The sequence below is a fragment of the Camellia sinensis genome, chromosome 13 (genome assembly GCF_055761805.1).
Source record: "Camellia sinensis isolate YWXY chromosome 13, ASM5576180v1, whole genome shotgun sequence".
NCBI lineage: Eukaryota > Viridiplantae > Streptophyta > Magnoliopsida > Ericales > Theaceae > Camellia > Camellia sinensis.
Window position 1 is genome coordinate 58,467,901 of NC_138973.1, and position 18,326 is coordinate 58,486,226.

The 18,326-nt window shown below is 39.9% G+C and overlaps 1 pseudogene across 1 annotated transcript in view; it reads right to left on the reverse strand.

Annotated features, from left to right (window-relative positions):
* Positions 1-16,758, reverse strand: part of LOC114300176 (inactive poly [ADP-ribose] polymerase RCD1-like) — a 60,409-nt pseudogene extending 43,651 nt beyond the window's left edge. The window contains exons 1-2 of the transcript XR_014347885.1: positions 16,287-16,758; positions 15,763-15,801 (exon numbers count right to left, since the gene is read on the reverse strand). The product of XR_014347885.1 is annotated as an inactive poly [ADP-ribose] polymerase RCD1-like (transcript). The remainder of the gene's footprint in view (positions 1-15,762; positions 15,802-16,286) is intronic.
* Between the last annotated feature and the right edge of the window lie 1,568 nt (positions 16,759-18,326).

Sequence of the window (18,326 nt, forward strand, 5' to 3'; positions counted from 1 at the left end):
GTAGGCCAATAATACCCTAAATGTAGAAGATGTTGAAATAGTTTTGCTCCACCTTGGTGATCTGATCCATGAGCAAGTTCCAAAACTTTATGGATTTCAGCTCCTGACAAGCAACGTAATGGCTTTCCATCGAAGCCATGCTTGAAAAGTTGCTCTCCTTGCAAAAAGAATTTCGGAGCTCGCTTCTTGATTATTGCGGCTGCAGAGCGTTCTGGTGGCAATGATTCTTCTTTGAGGTAATCTATGTATACCTGACGCCAGTCGGAGGTGATTTCTGTGAAGTTGCATTCAGCCTTTGGAGGGAATTCTTGACATTTGGTGCACTTCCTTTGAAGGTCATTCGCTTCCTTAGCCATGGTAGGCCAATAATATCCTTGTCGTTGTAGCCTCCTGTAGAGGCTTACATCTCCTCACCCCTTTTAATTTAGACTTGGCTTCGATAAGGTCAATGCATCGTGCCAATAAACCACCAGGCCCTCTATAGTAGAGGGCTCCTTGATAAATTGTGAAGTGTTTGGTCTCACTCAAAGGTAGTTTACCTGAGGGGGCACGAAGCTCATCGATGATTGGGGCTCTCCAATCGGCAGGTTCTTTTTCAGGGAAGATAGTTGTTACTAAACATGGCACGGAGCGTTTCAGGACTTCTATCTTGGTTGATTCTTCTGAGAATTCCACCTTAGAGGCCAAGGTGGCGAGGGCATCCGGGTGTCGATTGTTGGAGCGAGGAGCGTGTTCTATCCTTACCGTGTCGAATTTGTCTGTCAACCTTTGGACGATGGTTCCGTATGAAGCCAAAGAGGGCTCTTTGATAGCATAGTCTCCATTGGTCTGCTTGACCACCAGATTAGAGTCGCCTTTGATACATAGAAGACTTACTCCTAGGTGGAGTGCTGCCATAAGCCCCAATGCCAGGGCTTCGTATTCCGCCTCGTTGTTAGAGCATTTAAAATCCAGTTTATATGACAAATTGACTTCAGTTTGATTTGGGGAAACAAGGACTATTCCAGCTCCTCCCCCTTTAGAGGTGGACGATCCATCGAAACTCAAACTCCATTCTCCTTCGGTGTTTACTTCAGCCGCTTGGAACTCATCTCCTGGCAATTCATCCGAGGGCGGCTCATGTTTTCCACTGGGGAAGTGAGCCAAGAGGTCAGCGAGCGCTTGACTCTTGATGGCCTTGGGAGCTTTGCAAGTGATGTCATATTCCGCTAAAGATAGGAGCCAACGGGCTGGCCTACCAAAGAGCGCTGGTCTAGTGAGGAGAAATCGGATAGGATCGCTTCTGGTCATGAGATGGATGGGGTAAGAAAGAAGGTAATGACGGAGCTTTTTGGCAGCAAACACTAGGGCGAGACAGTGCCGTTCAATGAGGGAATATCGGATCTCAGCCCCTTGGATGACTCTGCTTATGTAGTACACGGGACGTTCAAATCCGTTAATTTCCTGGGCGAGCAAAGCTCCGACTGATTTCGGCGTAGAAGTGATGTAGAGGAGTAAGGGCCTTGCCGGCTGAGGAGGAGTCATGGAGAGAGGGGATGTTAAAGCTGTCTTCACTCCTTCGAATGCTTGTTGGTGTTCCTCATTCCAAATGAACCTGACATCCTTCTTTAGTAAAGAATTGAAGGGTTGTGTTATTTCGGCCATAGCTGGGATAAACCGTCTCAAGTAAGACGCCCGACCAAGGAAGGTTCTCAACTCATCTAGATTGGTTGGTCGTGGCATATTTTTGATGGCGGCGACCTTTGCTGGGTCGGGGTCTATCCCATGGCGATGAACGATGCAGCCAAGGAACTTGCCGGCAATGACTCCGAATGCGCATTTAAGCGGGTTCATTATGAGTCTATATTTCTTACAACGTTCAAAGACTCTTTGGAGGTCTTTGAGGTGACTAGTCTCCTCTTTGGATTTTACTACCAAATCATCAATGTAACATTCCAAGGACTTGTGCAATATATCATGAAAAATGGCTGTCATAGCTCTCTGGTATGTTGCTCCCGTGTTTTTTAACCCAAAAGGCATTACAGTATAGAAAAAGTTACCTATAGGAGTGTGAAATGTTGTCTTTGGGGCATCCTCTAGAGCCATCTTAATCTGGTTGTAACCGCTGAAACCATCCATGAATGAGAACATATGGTGCCCCGCTGCTGAATTGATCAAGGTATCTATGTTTGGGAGTGGGAACTCATCTTTGGGGCAAGATTTGTTTAGATCTCTGAAATCGACGCACACTCGAATTTGACCATTCTTTTTGATAACTGGGACGATACTAGAAAGCCAGGTGGGATGTTGGATGGGTTTGATAAACCCTGCTCCAAGCAGCTTCACCACTTCGTCCTTGATGTTGAGCTCCACCTCGGGCTTATAAAATCTGACCCCTTGCTTGACTGGGCGAGCCAGGGGGATGGCATTCAAACAGTGCATGGTAACATCTTTGTCTAATCCTGGCATTTCTTCATATGTCCATGCGAAAACGTCCGAGTACTTCTTGATCAACTTGATGAGGGGCCTCCTTTGTTCTGCTGGAAGATCTTTGCAAATAAAGATAGGACGCCTGGGTTCCCCTTTAGGGGCCATGTTGATTTCTTCCAGTTCTTGCTTTTGGGGCCGAGGGCCATCCTGTAAACACTCTGGAGCAGGTCGAACATCTTGCAACCCATCTTGCTTTAAGATTACAATTGAGTTGGCGGGGACTTGGTTAGGAGATGAAACGGTTGTCTTGGCGAGGGGTTTAACTTTTGAGCCTTCGGCTCCATCCAAATGAGTTATCGCAGGACAATAGGATCTATCAAAGGGTTTATCTGTTGCTGAAAAAGCCACGACTTTTTTTCTCCTTCTACTTTTCTTGTCTCTACTTTTTTATTCTTTGCCATTGGCGGGCATTGGGCCAGCACAGACAAGGTGTAGCAACAGTGATCTTCTCCACTTAGTTCACGATGGGCGATTACTACGTCGTCTAGCTGGGGGTCGGCATAGGTAACGTTCGCCAACCCCTCGCATCGTCACAAACGGTATACCACTTTGCCATCTTTTGTTTGAAACCTGGTGACTTTAGGGAGCTTTCTTGAAGGCTCTGATTTGGTGAATGTCTTTCTGCGAGGTGGTGATGAATCTCCTTCAGAGAGGTCATCCCAGTTGGGTATAGGAGTTCCTCGAAGTGGCAGGAGAGGTTCATCTTCATCGACATGATTATAAAATACCGCATCTGCCATGTGAGCTTTATCTACTCGAAAAGGCTTTTGAGAGCCAGTTATGGCTACTACCTCATTGTTGTAGACTGCTTTGACACATTGATGGTATGTGGAGGTAGGGATGGCAATTTCAACCCGGCCCGACGGGGACCCGACCCCTCGTCCCCGATAAGAATGGTTTTTCCCCGAAAAATACCCCCGACGGGCCGGGGATGGTATTTAAAAACAAATCCCCGGTGATATTCGGGCCGGGGACGGTGATATATATTTCATCCCCGACCCCGGCCCGGCCCCGACCCCGCCCCTCGCCCCGCCCCCAGCCCCGGTTATCCCCCGATTTATATTATAGTTTATATATATATATATATATATGTATGTTTGGTTATGTTTGATTACAGGCTATAAATAATAATATTATATATTATAATATATTATATATATCTTCATTGTTTACAGATCAACAAGACTACAACTCTCTCTCACACTCTCTCTCACAGACTCTCTCTCTCTCTTCTCTTCTCACGCTTTCTTCTGTCTCACTCTCACCTCCTCACTCTTCCGATCGTCCCTCTCTCTCTCTCTCTCTCTTTCTTCCCTCTGCCGACACCGTTGCCTCTTCCGACGCCTCTACCTCCTTCGTCGACTCGATCTGCCGACGCCGTTGCCTCTGCCGTGGCCGTCGTCCCTCAGTAGCTCTTCACCGCTGCAATTTGCTCGATCTGCTCGATCTGCAGATTTGCCTCTGCCGTGGCCATCTCTCTCTCAGATCTGTCTTATTCTATCAATTTTTTTTTTTTTTTTTTTTTTGTGGTTGATCTGTTCTCTATTGTTAATAATCTGTTGATGTTGAGATGTTGTTGATTTTTTTTTTTTTTTTTTTTTTTTTATGTTGTTGATGTTGTGTTTGAGCCCAAATATTCTGTTGATGTTGTTTTTTTGGCCGGGGATTTTCGGGGTCGGGGAAACCCGATCCCCGTTAGGGGGCGGGGGTGGGGGTGGTAGTTGGTTCCCCGTCGGGGACGGGGACGGGGACGGGGGGAAGTTCTGCCATCGGGGATCGAGGACGGGGAGGGTGATCCCCGGCCCCGCCCCGCCCCGTTGCCATTCCTATGTGGAGGGGATCACAGCATATCTATGAAGCCAAGTTCTCCCTAAGAGAGCCTAATAGGTCGTTTCTGCTTCTATAACATGGAACTTAGTAGTGGAACGAATTGGTCCTACTACTAAGTCTAACTAGACATGACCTATGGTTTTAATTTTTTGGCTTCCAAAACCGGTGATGGAGATGGGTTGTCTGACTAAGTGCTTTGGTGGGATCCCGGCTGCCTGGAAAGTAGAATAAGGCATTACATTGAGTGAAGCTCCTCCATTCATGAATCCTCTTTGAAACTCCATTCCATTGATGAATACTGGGACGTAGAGGGGACGATTATGTGGAAATAGTACTTGCTTGTCGGCCTCGGTAAAGGTTATCGCCAATGAGTTATCCCGAAATATTTTCCTTACTGACCCGCTTACACTCATGCACGTTTCACCATTCTGCTCCGCAAGTCTTAAAAAGGCCTTGGTGGCTTCAAAGTGTGTTACGTCAGACAGGCCGAATTGGTCGAAGAACCACTTGAACTTTGTCGATTTCTTAAGTGCCATCACACGCCTGGTCTCAAAGTCCGGGCAAGTGGAAGTTGGGAGTTCAGAGAGCTCGCACACCATTGGCTCTTCCATCTCATCATAATGCGAAAGCATCATGACCGTCTTGCAATTATCCTTGTGGCGCGGGAGAGGATCTTTCAAGACATCTTCTGTTTGGTGGGGTAGCTCCAAAACATCGTCAAACATCATTTTTCGAACTAAGGATCTGAGTGCCCAACATTCCGTAGTAGGATGTTTAATGGAACGATGGTATATGCAATAGTCGGCCCGCGCTTGATCCTTTTTGGTGATAGGTTGCCTTGGCTCGGGGAGGTGAACTTTTCCATCTTCTACCCAGGCGTTGAGGAGTGCTTGTGCCTCGTTCACTGAGATAGGTAATGGCGGGGGAATTTGATCAAACTTTCTCTTTTTTTGCCTGCGGGTCTCCTCTTCCTCCAAAGGATCCTTTGGCTGCATATACGACGTGGTTGCGTCGGTTAAGCCTCTATGAGGAAGGTTGAGGTGCCATTGGTCACAATGAGTGGGGTTGTGGTGCTGTCATTCGTGCCCCTGATCTTACCGTTTCACTTATGTTTCGGGCCGCAGCACATAAAGCGGAAAAGTCAGGGAAGTGGTGGTTGACTAACTGGAGTTTATAAGTCGTTAGCATCCTTTCAATGCATAATGACACCAGCTGGTGTTCTTCCATCGGGTCTTGTATATCTACTGCTTTTTCTCTGAAACAGCGGACGTAAACGAGAATGTCCTCTCCAAGTCGTTGTGTTTCCCTTATAAGATGAGGGGTGGTTAACCTTTCTTCAACGTAGAAGAACTTGATGTGAAACTTTTTTACCAAGTCTTCCCATGAAGAAATAGAGCCAGTAGCAAGGTTGGCATACCACGAGAATGCTCGATCTGTGAGGGATTTGGAGAATTCCCTCATGCGAAGGTTTCGGTCTTCTCAGTGAGCTCCAAGGGCGTCAAGAAAGCGTCAAACATGCTCTCTGGCGTTTCCTTTTCGTCCGTCGAAATGGACAAATTTGGGTACTGTATATCCTACCAGATATGGAAGACTTGCGATGTGAATAGGGTAAGGGGGACGGAGGTCCAATTCTGGGGAGGCAGGAATGTAACCTTTGTTCGTCTGAAGTAGGCTACTTATGTGCTCTTTTACGACCTCCAATGTTAATGGCTGGGAAAAATTCTGATTTGCTGGAAGAGCTGGAGAGCCAATCGAAGCCACTGCAGTGGGAGCTCCACTAATGGACCCAACTTGTGGTGGGGGTGTCTAGCTGGGAGCTAATGGAGGGAGCGAGAGGGCTATTTGTCCCTCCGCTGGGGTTCGCAAGTCGTTTTGCGTAGCGAGGTTGGCTTCTGAGCCATTCTGGGCTAATGGCGGAGCGCCATTTTGAGATGATGTAGAAGGGTTAGATGATGATGGGAGCGTAGGTGTCCTTTGTAAGGCTAGCAGGGCGTCCATTAAGAGTTGTTGGTTCTGTTGAAGGGAGGTGACGCTCTCAGTCAATACGCGTAGCTGATTTGCTATAACCGGTTGGGAGGATTGTTCTTCCGGAGAGCCGCCGGAGTTGTGTTCCGAGGTCTCCGCTAAGGTCTCCCTACCGCCACCTTGGGATGTCGCTACTCCAGTTCCAGTGTTCTTTTTGGGTGCCATGTGAAGCGAACACCACTCTTCCCCAGCAGAGTATAATGTGGGTGAGAGGTGTGGTTAGAGGTAGTCTGGGAAGATGGCGGGCACTTCAATGGCCTGAGATCACCGGAGGTGGAGAGAAGGAGGTCAAGGCAAGCTTGGAGAGGGAGAGGTTGGCAGTGATAGACCTTAAATATTAATGTAAAGTGAGAGAGGGTGTTTAAGTATGAAACTTGGTTGTATTGTTGTTGTTGTGTCTCGCTATATATACGATACGTTATATAGGCCGCAGGAGTATTGGAGCCCAAGCAAACTGTTGGACAGGTGGCTCGTTCTCCTCAACTCTGCCAAAAGTGATATAAGCCCTTCTGCCGTCTGTGGCTTGACGGCAAGCGGAGAGCAACGTTTCATGGCAGGCAGAAAGTAACGTTTCGTATATGCATCGGATGACATGAACGTAAGGTCATTGTGGCCTCTTCTCCAAGCCTAGTCGAGATGGAGTTGTCTTAGCAAGAAGACAAACATCTCGACGATCCACGACCTCAGCCGCCAGTCCAGTATCCTCTGATGATCCTGAGCAGTAGTGCCTGGGTCCTGCTCCCAACCTAGGCATCCAAGTAGATAAATGGGCCAGGGCCCACCTTAGTGTTTAAGAGAGCCAGGGGCTCGCCTCCAAACGACCAAGTAGGAGAATGGGCCGCAGGCTTATCTCGATGTTTAAGAGAGGGGCTCGCTTTTGAGCGACCAAGTAGGAGGTTGGGCCGTAGGCCTATCTCAATGTCTAGGAGAGCCATTGTTTATCAATCCAAGTCCAAGTGAGCCGGGAGCTGATTGTATTGTTGTTTGGCCTTGGAGCGAGGTATGAAGGACCATGGGCCCTGGGGCCATGGTGCTGCCTGTTGCAGGGCTCTTCATATCTAGATATATTTGGGCTTATATGTATGCTCCCGCTTAGGCTAAGCATATAATCTTGGCTGCCTTGGCACATGACGCTCGTAGGGCTCGCCATGTAGCAAACATACGACATGCCCGACGTGGTGCCTTATTGGTCTGCCACGTGGGTGGGGTTTTGGTGATGTGGCACCTGTAGGGCTTACCACATATTGAGCTTGATACAATTACCCACAATATGTATGTACTATAACCCTCTTCTGCTTTGTTGATTTGGTTGTTGCCAAGTAATTGTATATATGTATATACTATACAATCAAAATACCACATCATAATCTCTGTTTCAGTTATTGATGTTTTGTTTGTGTGAAATGTTTTGATGTTCTTGATGCTGGTAGTTGACTTGGTTTATCATGAATTTTCTAATGTTCAATGATCCACTAATCTAGTTATAGTTGGTTTATCCATGAAGTTGCTTGCCCCTCCACACCTTATTATATTTCTAATTTATAAGAATGCGTATTTACTTTAAAATTTCAAAGTCATGTATCGGTTACCCAAGCACACACATGACTATGACTTTGTTGATGTTAGTTGCTTGCAAAGGCTAGCAAATACAACTCAGTTGTGGGGATCAAGAATAGGCATTTGCTCAATTTTTATGCAGTAACCTTTTTTTAAAAAAAAATATTTTTTATTCTGACTTAAAATATGGAGCTTTTACACTTGCAACAATGATTCATACCACCAAAAAAAAGACCACTAATAACACTAATGCATTGGAAATGCCAAAAAAAAAAAAAAAAAAAGCATAGGCGCGCCTACTGCCACATCATTAGTGGTGCTATTAGAGTACCACTTTTAGTGCTCTCAACCATTTTTCTTACATTCGTTATTCTTTAGAGAAGCTTTCTAGAAACTTGTTCATTTGTTTCTTGTGAGGTTTGGAACTTGACTAATTTCTACTTACAGAAATGCTTCAGAGGAAGAAAGGCAGTAGAAGCTGAACGTCTGAGAGTGAGGGAGCATTTCTTTATGACTTATGGGAAGCATTGCCAAAATGTGGACAGGTAGTATTATTGGATCCTCACCCTCAAGTTAGTACATGGTTTTATTTCTCTATTTTTTTCTCTCTCTTTGTAATTGTGGTTTCTACTAATGTCCATATAGTAACTTGATTTGGTAATGTGCTTGCTCCAAATTGGATCTCCATTATCTTTTTGAATCCACCTGATCTTACATTATTGTTCGATGTCTCTTTACATCCAGGTATTCTTTTGGGCTGGATTCTGATTTTCTCCACCAGTTACTTTTCTTCTTTAATCCACAAAAAAGATATATGCATTAGGATTTGAAACAACAAATTTTAATTGAACTTAAGTGAACTTCAAAAAAGATAATTACGACCTGACAGACTTGTGAACCTTTTGACCGTTAATTATATTTGCTAATCAAACTAATCTAATTCATTGCATAAAACTAATATGAAGAAATCAAATATGATTCAGGAACTCTCACATCATGCTGCTTTAGTAGTGAGACTACAAGAATTATATTGCATTACTTTACCTTGAACAATCAGTTGCTAAAGTAATCCTTTAGTCAACTTGAACTTTCTCCTGTTTCTATATTAATACAAGTAATCTCTTCTTTGTATGAGACCCAAAGCTTCACATTGGCACTTTTCTCCTTGACCAATTGGTTTCCTGATAAGCATTTGGTGCTGAACTATGGTTGTAGACTTCCAACTTCTGTTTTTTTTTTTTTTTTTTTTTTTTTTTTTTTTTTTTTTTTTGTTATCAGAAGAAATAGAAAGAGAAATCTCATATTTAAGCAGTTGATATCCATGACATTATGGCCACCCATTCCTCATTACAGATGATGGCAGTCATAAATTTGGGTGGTTTTGTGGCTCAATCTAAGTTGGATAACCTAACCTTGTTACTGATAAGGTTTAGCTCGGACTAGTTCTTTGATTTTGTTGTTTATTGAAGCTTTGACCCCATTAAACTTGTAAGCATACTTCATTGTAAGGTTTGTTGCTTGTTTACATTTTCAGTCAATTTTTTTATTGATTATAGAAGTATGAGGTAGAATTATACCTCTGTGCAAATAATCAGCTTGCTGAATCTTGTATTGATGTTCAATTTTTTTCAACGTACGTAGCTAAGTTTCTAATATTGAAACATGTTTAGCTATAGTTGATATAAAGCCATTAGAAATTGTTACTTCGATCACTTTAGTGTGGAACCATAAACTTGTTGATGCAGTTTTTATGTTTTAGTTGCTTTGAAACAGAAACTTACTTACTAGAGGTTTTTCTATTGGCAGAAATCAGTTGAAGGATCAACTGTTTATGACGTCTGATAAATTCAGTACATCAATAATCTTCTTGTTAGAGGCAGTCATTCTGTTGATTGATCCCGGACTTCCCTGGTCTTGTAAGATAGTTGGCTATCTCTTGCAAAGAAATACATATTCCTTATTGAGAGAGATTGTACTCACTGGAAAGATACATTTCAAACCAACTGGCCCTTTATAATTTTTGGTTGTCTTCCATGATATATCTTATATATATCATACCTTTTTTCCTTTCTTTTTGACCACATGCACTTACTATTAATCTTATTCTTATGCTGTGTTTGGTTGGGGAATTTGGGAAGGAATTTGGAAAGAGAAATGGAAAAGGTAGGTGAAATGTGAATAAATTATGCCTATATTTCACATAGTTTCACACACCTTTTCCCTTTCCCTTTCCAAATCCCTCCCCAAATCCCTCAACCAAACACAGCATTAGAGTCTTAGGTTAACAATTTCTGCGGAAAAGTAAATGGGGCAAGCCATCATTAAGTTGTAGGCCTTTGTATTGTCAGGGGGTTCACTTGAATGTTTGTAATTGGGGGAATTCCAAATGGCATAAATTATTCTAAAAAATTAATTAATGTAAAAACTGTGATCCCTAGGGCACTGTAATGCGGTTTTAATCCAGTGTCGACATTGGGTGTTCTTTAAAGCACATCTGTTGTTGAATCTTGTTTGCCATAGTTGGAATCTGACCTTCAAGACTTGGAGACATCATGAATTATCAGGATTTTGGTCTCGATTGTGAGAAACTGTCGGTTTTTTTTTTTTTTTTTGTTTTTTGGGGATAGATAATAGATTATGTTAACAGGGCATAAATAAAAAAGTGGGTGCAAAAGCATCTGATCACAAGGAGGTGGGACCTAATCAAGAATTCCCCTGAATAACCTCTAACGAATCCCAACCATTGTCTTGCATCCCACACCACTTATGATAATAGAGTGCTATAAAGAATCACACTGTATGGGAAATCTCCATGACCATTTTTCAAGATAGGCAACCCTAGTAATTTGCATATGACGGACTACTTTGATGATGTGTTCTCAATTTTGCAGGAAAGTATAAAATTTCAAGATTCTGTTGGGAAAATATCTTCTCTGGAGAGTATCCTTGCCCTCATTATACCTCATGTTGGTCAGAGATCATGTGTTTGTGCTAATATTGATCCCCGATGGAGTTTCTCATCACAAATTCTTACAATTCCTTTCTTGTGGAAGCTTTTTCCATATCTAAAAGAGGTAGTTTGGTTTTCTCAGTCCCCACACTGCAACATTATACTTTTATGTTTTAGATTTCACCAGGGTCTAGTGAGGCAGAATCTCTTCCACAGTCAGCACACAAAACATATAGTGGGTGTTTGGAAAATGACTATTTTAGAGGTTTTTTGACTATTTTAATAGGCTATTTTAGTTTTTGTGTCTGGGAAGATGGATTGAATTTTTTGTTTGATTGTTGTATTAAAAAATGTGTTTGAAATGATGTTGAGGTAAAAAATAATTAAATTATTCTGAAAATGGTGTGTCTGACGTGATCAAGAGACAGCAAAGACATGATGATTGATTTGTTGGGGTATGAAATTACTAAATTGCCCCTATGTGTTGGAATGCTAAGTTGGTGGGTTAGTTAAAGATTAAAAGGGTAAAATGGTAATTTCAAATCTGCCCTGACACTTCTGCCAAATTGTCTGCATCAATTTCTGATAAAAATAAAAAAACTCAGCTACAGTTGGACTTTTTGGCTATTTATTTGAATGAGGCTAAAATAGCCTCACATATTCCTTCCCAAGCACCGCCATAATATATTCTCTTTCTCCTGCTAATTTTGTTGCCAAAAAGTTTTATTTCAAACATTTATTATCTTGTTATAAAAATTTTAAAATTTTCTTCCTTTATTTATCCAGATTTTTGCGACACGGGGGCTGAGTGTACATTATATTCATCAGATGGCATTATGTGTGCAAAATCATGCTAATGATGTGATTTCTCAGCCTGATTGTTCATTTGATATGGTAAGGAAATGATGTGATTTCATAATGTACTGGTATTGTTTGTTTGCTCCTCGTTTAGACTCTTTGGATTTGTATTAATAACGAGTTTGGTGAAAATGTTCACGTTTATTGCTGTTTTTTTTTAGATGCCAAAATTCAATAAAGTTTTGTTCTCCCCTTGTTTTCTTTTCTTGATCAGGCTATAGACTTTGTAGCTGTTGTGACATTTTTGCTGGAGGCGCTTCCTCCTATGCAATCATCTAACAAAGAAAGTAAAGAAGGTATGCCTTTAACATAATATACTTTTCTCTTTTCCTCCTTGTTTTGTGTATTTTTAGGGTATTTTTTTTTTATACTTAATTCTCTTATTTTCTTTTAATTAATTCAACGCAACACATCTTTGCGTGATATTGAGATTGGATAACCTGAAAAAATGAAGAAAATGAAAAATTGGAGTGATACAATTTGGTTGTTTTTAGTTTGGAAACAAATTAAAAACTTGAATTAAGCCAAATCAGCCACATAGTTTTATATATTAACCTAGAGAATAATACCTTGAAAAAAATCCAAATCTTGTGGGAAATTTGGTAATATTCTGTGCCTTTTGGTTGATGCAGCAAGTAGCTGAGTGGGTAATGACAATGATGCAAGGTTTTGCTAGTAAAATGATGAATTATTTGAATACTTTCACATTGTTAATTATGTAAACCTTGTCATCATATTTGGAGCCTGCTTTTTGAATAAAATTATAGTCAATTGAGTTGAGCTTCATGTTTTGATTGTTTTGACTTTATCAGCCAGTTTATGGACTAGCCCTGATTGTTTTGACTTTATCAGCTTCATGTTCGAGCTTGTAAATGAGTGAGAAACTAGACTCAAAGTGGTTGTACTAATATTTATCTAATGTTGAAACATCTCTATTGTAAATTCTCAGCTTTGCTTGTATGATACTTGGGAGCAAATGATGCAGAATAGAAGACAAACCTAGCAGCTGTCATTGTGGTGACAAATGAAGATAAATAATTGGCAATTTCTCAACACATAAATGAGCCCAAATGGAGGTCACTTGAGCAGAGGATGTAAGTAGCTCTGCTAGGAGTAGGACTTGGGAGTCTCTTCACTTGAGTAGACATTTTTTTTAATAGTTGTTCTATTTAGTCTCTGCTAATGCCCCACTTGAGAGTCATTTCTGTAAGATCCTTATCTTTTTAATAGTTGCTGCTGCTGCTTTATGTTTGTGTTTGTGTTTGTTTGTCTTTAAAGCAGCTACTAAGATGAGAGCCTTGAAGGTTGTAATTGTTAAAACAGTTTATGGGGTTCTGTGCAAATTTTTTTTGGCAAATCACCTCTTTTAAATGTTGTTCATCTCACATTGATGATAGCTACTCTTAAAGTTCAAGTAATTTGACTTTTTCTTGACCATTTTGATTTTAATTGATGTATTTAAAATCTGAACATGAATTGTTTCTATTCTTAGGTATGCAATGAATTGTTTCTTATTTTTAATTTTGTTTTCAAGCTTAGTTTATTTATTATTTTAATATACATCAATTATTAGTTCTTAATAATTGTTTATGATAGGTATAAATATCTATCACTATATTTAAATGCCAAGCTTAGCACAATTAAAAAAAAAAAAAAAAAAGGGCTATGGAGGCGTTTTATAAATGTCCCTATATCCCAACCCCAATGGCTAGATTTTTAAAATGTATAAATGGCCCTGTTTGGTAGAGCTGTGGGAAAGTGCTTATAGCTTATGGCTAAACAGCTTATAGCTTATAACTTTCAGCTTAAGCTGATTTTCAGCTTATTCTTAAAGCATCTCCTGCCCCACTTAAAGAATAAGCTGTTTTCTGACTTCCACAAAGCTATAAGCTATAAGCTATAAGCTAAACCAAACACATCAAAATAGCTTAAATTAAGCTGAAAGCTGAAATAAGCTGAAATTAAGCTGTACCAAACAGGGCCAATATCTATGACGGCATTTTAAAAACGTCACTAAATATCATAGTGATGTCATAGTACCGACATTTTTTAAACGCCATAAAGCTATAGCGGCATTTGGTTACTAATATAACGACATTTTTTAAACGCCATAAAGCTATAGCGACGGCCGCGTTGTCGACATTTGGTACTAAACGCCACAAAAAGAATTATTGACGTTTTTAGTACCTAAAAGTGTATTTTCCAGCAGTGGATATGTGGAATTTAATATGAGTTACACAATTGGATGGATAGATACACTAGCTGCTTAAAAGGAGAAAAGCTAGGGGTGAGCATGGTCCGGATTGGACCGGATTGGGATAAAATCAGGACCAATCTGTTATTTACGGTTCCTGAAAAATCGGAACCAATCCGATCCGTTTAAATCTTGGAACCAATCCGAACCAATCCATTTCAACACGGATTGGATCGGTTTAGGACCACGGATTCACATAATTAAATAACAAAAAAAAAAATATATATATATATATAATATTTTAATTTTATAAAAATATAAACATAGCGCTGTATTAGTTCTACAATAGCAACATGTTTTTTTATAATAGCGACATAATGTTCTAGAATTTAAACAATCATAAAAAAACTAGTTTCATTATAAGTATTTAGATCATTACAAATTAAAACTAAAAACTAAAAAACAAAAGTAATAAAAGAAGATATTATACGAGGTTTAGGTTTGAGTTTAGATTTTATATAGAATAAGAGAAGATACTATGGGGGAGGATGTATAATAAAAATATAGACTATTTGTATACGGTCCGGATCGGTTCCAATCCGGAACCGTGAGGTTCAATCCGGAACCAATCCGTGGACTACGGATTTTTAATTCTTCAATCCGGAACCGAACCACGGATTCGAAAAATCAATCCAAACCTATCGGATTGGACTGGACTGGATCGGATTACGGATTTTACGGATTTCTTGCCCAGCCCTAAGAAAAGCAAGAAAATAGAGAGAAATGAAGAAAGAAAGATACTAACTTTATTTTATCCCTTCATACTATCATTTGTATACTACTTTAATCTTTTGAATTATCAATTTGAATGGCTAAATTATTGATAGTAGTTCATCTCATTCTAAATCATCAACATTGATACACAAAAATAGGCCTGAATCTCGACTCATCAAGACAAGCATACATGCCTAACCCATTGGCCTATTTGGGTCAAACCCAGTTGATAAAAGAGCTTGAGCTTAAGGTTTTAGTTCGCAAAGTTTAACAGGTCCGAAAAAGCTCCTTGGGCTTTTTTTTTTTGATAAACGGGAACCATGTCCTAGGTAGAGACTTTTAGGCCCTTCCTAGGAGGGCACACGAGAGATACCGATAAAAGTGAACTTGAGTTGGGCATATTGGGGAAAATTCATTGATCAACTAGGCTAGCCGTCAAGGGTAAAAGCTCGTTGGGCTTAGCTTACAAGTAAACGTGCCCCAGCCAGGCCCGTTAACCCATCTAGGTCAAGCTTGTTGGAAAGGACTTGGATCTAAGATTTTGACTTACGGCTTTTCCTAATCTGTTAAAAAAAAACTTGCTAGGCTTAATCTGCAAACAAGCTTGGACATCATTTTCATAGCCCAGCCCATCCCGACCCAGATGGATGCTAAATCTTAATCAGGCGTTTAATACTTTTCGATAAGCTCGAATTCAAATTTCCCTCTAGAAATCCATAATTACACCATTCAAATTCATATTCACTATTTCAATCTGGTTCAAAGGGACCAAAGGGCTGATCTACACATTTGTTCTCTAAGCAGTATCTGATATTGACATTTAGGACATTACTTCATAACTTTTGAGGATGTTTACACATGTAGAAACTTTGAAAAAAGGACAAGGATCTGTGTGTGTGTTTATTTAATTTATTTTAGGAAGTTTTACAAGAAATTGGGTTTGTAGAAACCTTATTATGCCAATCCCAATTAGCATTACAGACACAGATAGTAACTCAGACAATTCAAGAACATCTTCTCTTAACATCAAAACCTTTATAATAAATAAAAAAAACACATTCAATTCAATTCAAATAGATGATCTATTAATACAATGATAAAGTACCTCAGACAATTCAACAGTATCTTCACTTGACATCAAAACCTTTACAAAAAAAAAAAACATATTCAATTCATATAGATCATCTATTAATATAGAAACAATTTAAACTCTTTTCCAATACAACATAGAATAACAACATAAACCAACAATCTATGCTAAATAGGGAAAAATCAAAGGACAAAACAGGGAAGTAACAGAACAGAGCATAACAGAACAGCGACACTTATATAGATTCACAAACAATTGCAAACGCTAAAAGATTTAGATGTAAAATTGCAAACGCCTTTGTCACACTTATTTTTCTTCTTCAAATTGTTAACTGCTCCCATAATAAATGTTTCCAAATTCAACCCATTTTCCCCATTTGTCAAATTGCCAAAAAATTTAGATGTGAAGTTACAAAAAATTAACACGACTTAATTAGACCCACAATCACTCTTGAGAAACTGAACAATTCACATCTATACAAAGTTTTATATATAAAGAACGTGTACATATATACATATATATGAGCTCAAATTAGTTGCCTGCGACTCTGAATGAGCTTAATCGTGTGGTTCCAAACAGCAAAACAAAGCTGGTTGGGACTCAAAACCCTAAATTTAGAGCAACTACCGTGAACAACGGCGTGGTGGTTCAGCACCGGAGGGACGATTAGGGTTCGATTGAGTATCGCGGCCATCAAAATGGCGTACTTGAACTCAGACAACTGGTTGCTGAACCCACTGTGGGGTGCGTACTAGAGGAATTTCTCTCCAGCTAGGGTTTGCTATGAGGTGCAGAGGTGGGGGGACTGGGGTTGGGGGGGATTTTTTAGGGTGGAGAGGAGAGAATTGGAAATGTGCTTGTAGAAGGGGAAGAGGAGGAAATAGATTGGGAGGAGAGAGGAGGATGATCTGAGAGGGGGTTTCTTTTTCCATCTGATGTTTATTCTGTTGTTGAAGTTAAGAGATTCCATCACACTCTCTCTCTTCTTGGGGGATGAAAATTACTGGTTTTGATTTTAATTGGTGGTGGTGGTGGTCTACAAATGGTTCCTTGATTCAACAGTACTGACTGGCAAGAAAAAGGAGAGAAAGAAAGTTGGTTATCATTTTTTAAAAATATTTTTCAAAAAATTCTATTTTTAGTGTTTTTTTATTTTTATTAATTTTTTTTAATATTTTAAGTAATTTTTTTAATTTTTAGACATACCTAACATATATATATCAAAAAAGTAAAAAAAAAAATGAAAAAAACCTTTTAAAAATTCACTAAATATCAAAAATACAAAAAAAAAATACGAGAATTAAGTACATTTTTTGTATTTTTATGTATTTATTAATTTTTAAAAATATTTTTTCACAAATTTTTTACTTTTTAGATACATCTAAGTAAGGTGCATTTAAAAAAGTAAAAAAAATGTTTAAATTTTAAAAACATTCACTAAAAACAAAAAAACACGAAAATCAAAAAACTCAGTTTTTAAAAAACTTAATTCAAAAAACTCAAACTAAACACACTGTAATTTCTTTTGGAAGAGGATCTTAACGCGTTGCGCCAACTCCTAGCAAAGTAGTAAAACGTGTAGAGGATCTTAATGCGTTGAGCCAACTCCTTGCAAAGTAGTATAAAAGCCACAAACGCTTTCATTGAAAATCAAAGTCTAGTCGCCTCGTAATCATTTCATTCCTTTTTTTCTTATCTCAATATTCTATACATTCGATTTGGCTTATTTCTCATTGTGTTCTAACTCATTCTTATCCATCGTTTGCAGATTATAATCAACCCAACAGGGCCTTAAATCCAAAACATGAACAATAACAACATCAACGTTTTATTTGTGAACTCAAGGAGCTTCTATCTCTCCCACCCCCATCTCCGGCCACCACTCACTTCCTACCACGCTGTCCTCGTTCTCCTCACTTAGATGCTACTTGCCTTCATCCAACTAAAATTTCAAGGATAAAATGTTTCTTCATTCGAAACGTATCAAAAGGCCATATGGGTCATCAGTGTTAGTCTGATCTTATATTGCTTCACCTACGAAGCTAAACCCCAATTACCGGCCTATTCCCGTGTAATTCGCCGTGGAATAATAGTGCTTGGTTCGGTTTATTCGATGTCTCTGACTTCCATCCTTTTCCCAAGTAATGGGAGACATGTGTTCTATTTGTTGTATGCCCTATTTTTGGCAAGCGAGTCGGCAGTGATTCGCCATCGATTCCAAATGGTGTGGAACTGGTTTTATCAGAGAATCATCGGTTCTCTTTCGCAGAATAGAGGCGGCGAATGGGACGTACTAAGAACAGGAAAGACCTGCTTACACCGATTCCAAATGCAGGTCTCTCCTATTCTCAACACATCTCATTCGCCACCTCCATTCTCGCGGAAGATAATGGATGATTCTCTAATAAACCCAGTTCCACACCATTTGGAATCGGTGGCGAATCACTACCGACTCGCTTGCCAAAAACAAGGCATACAACAGATAGAACACATGTCTCCCATTGCCTGGGAAAATGATGGAAGTCAGAGACACCAAAGAAACCGAACCAAGCACTATCATTCCACGGCGAATTACACGA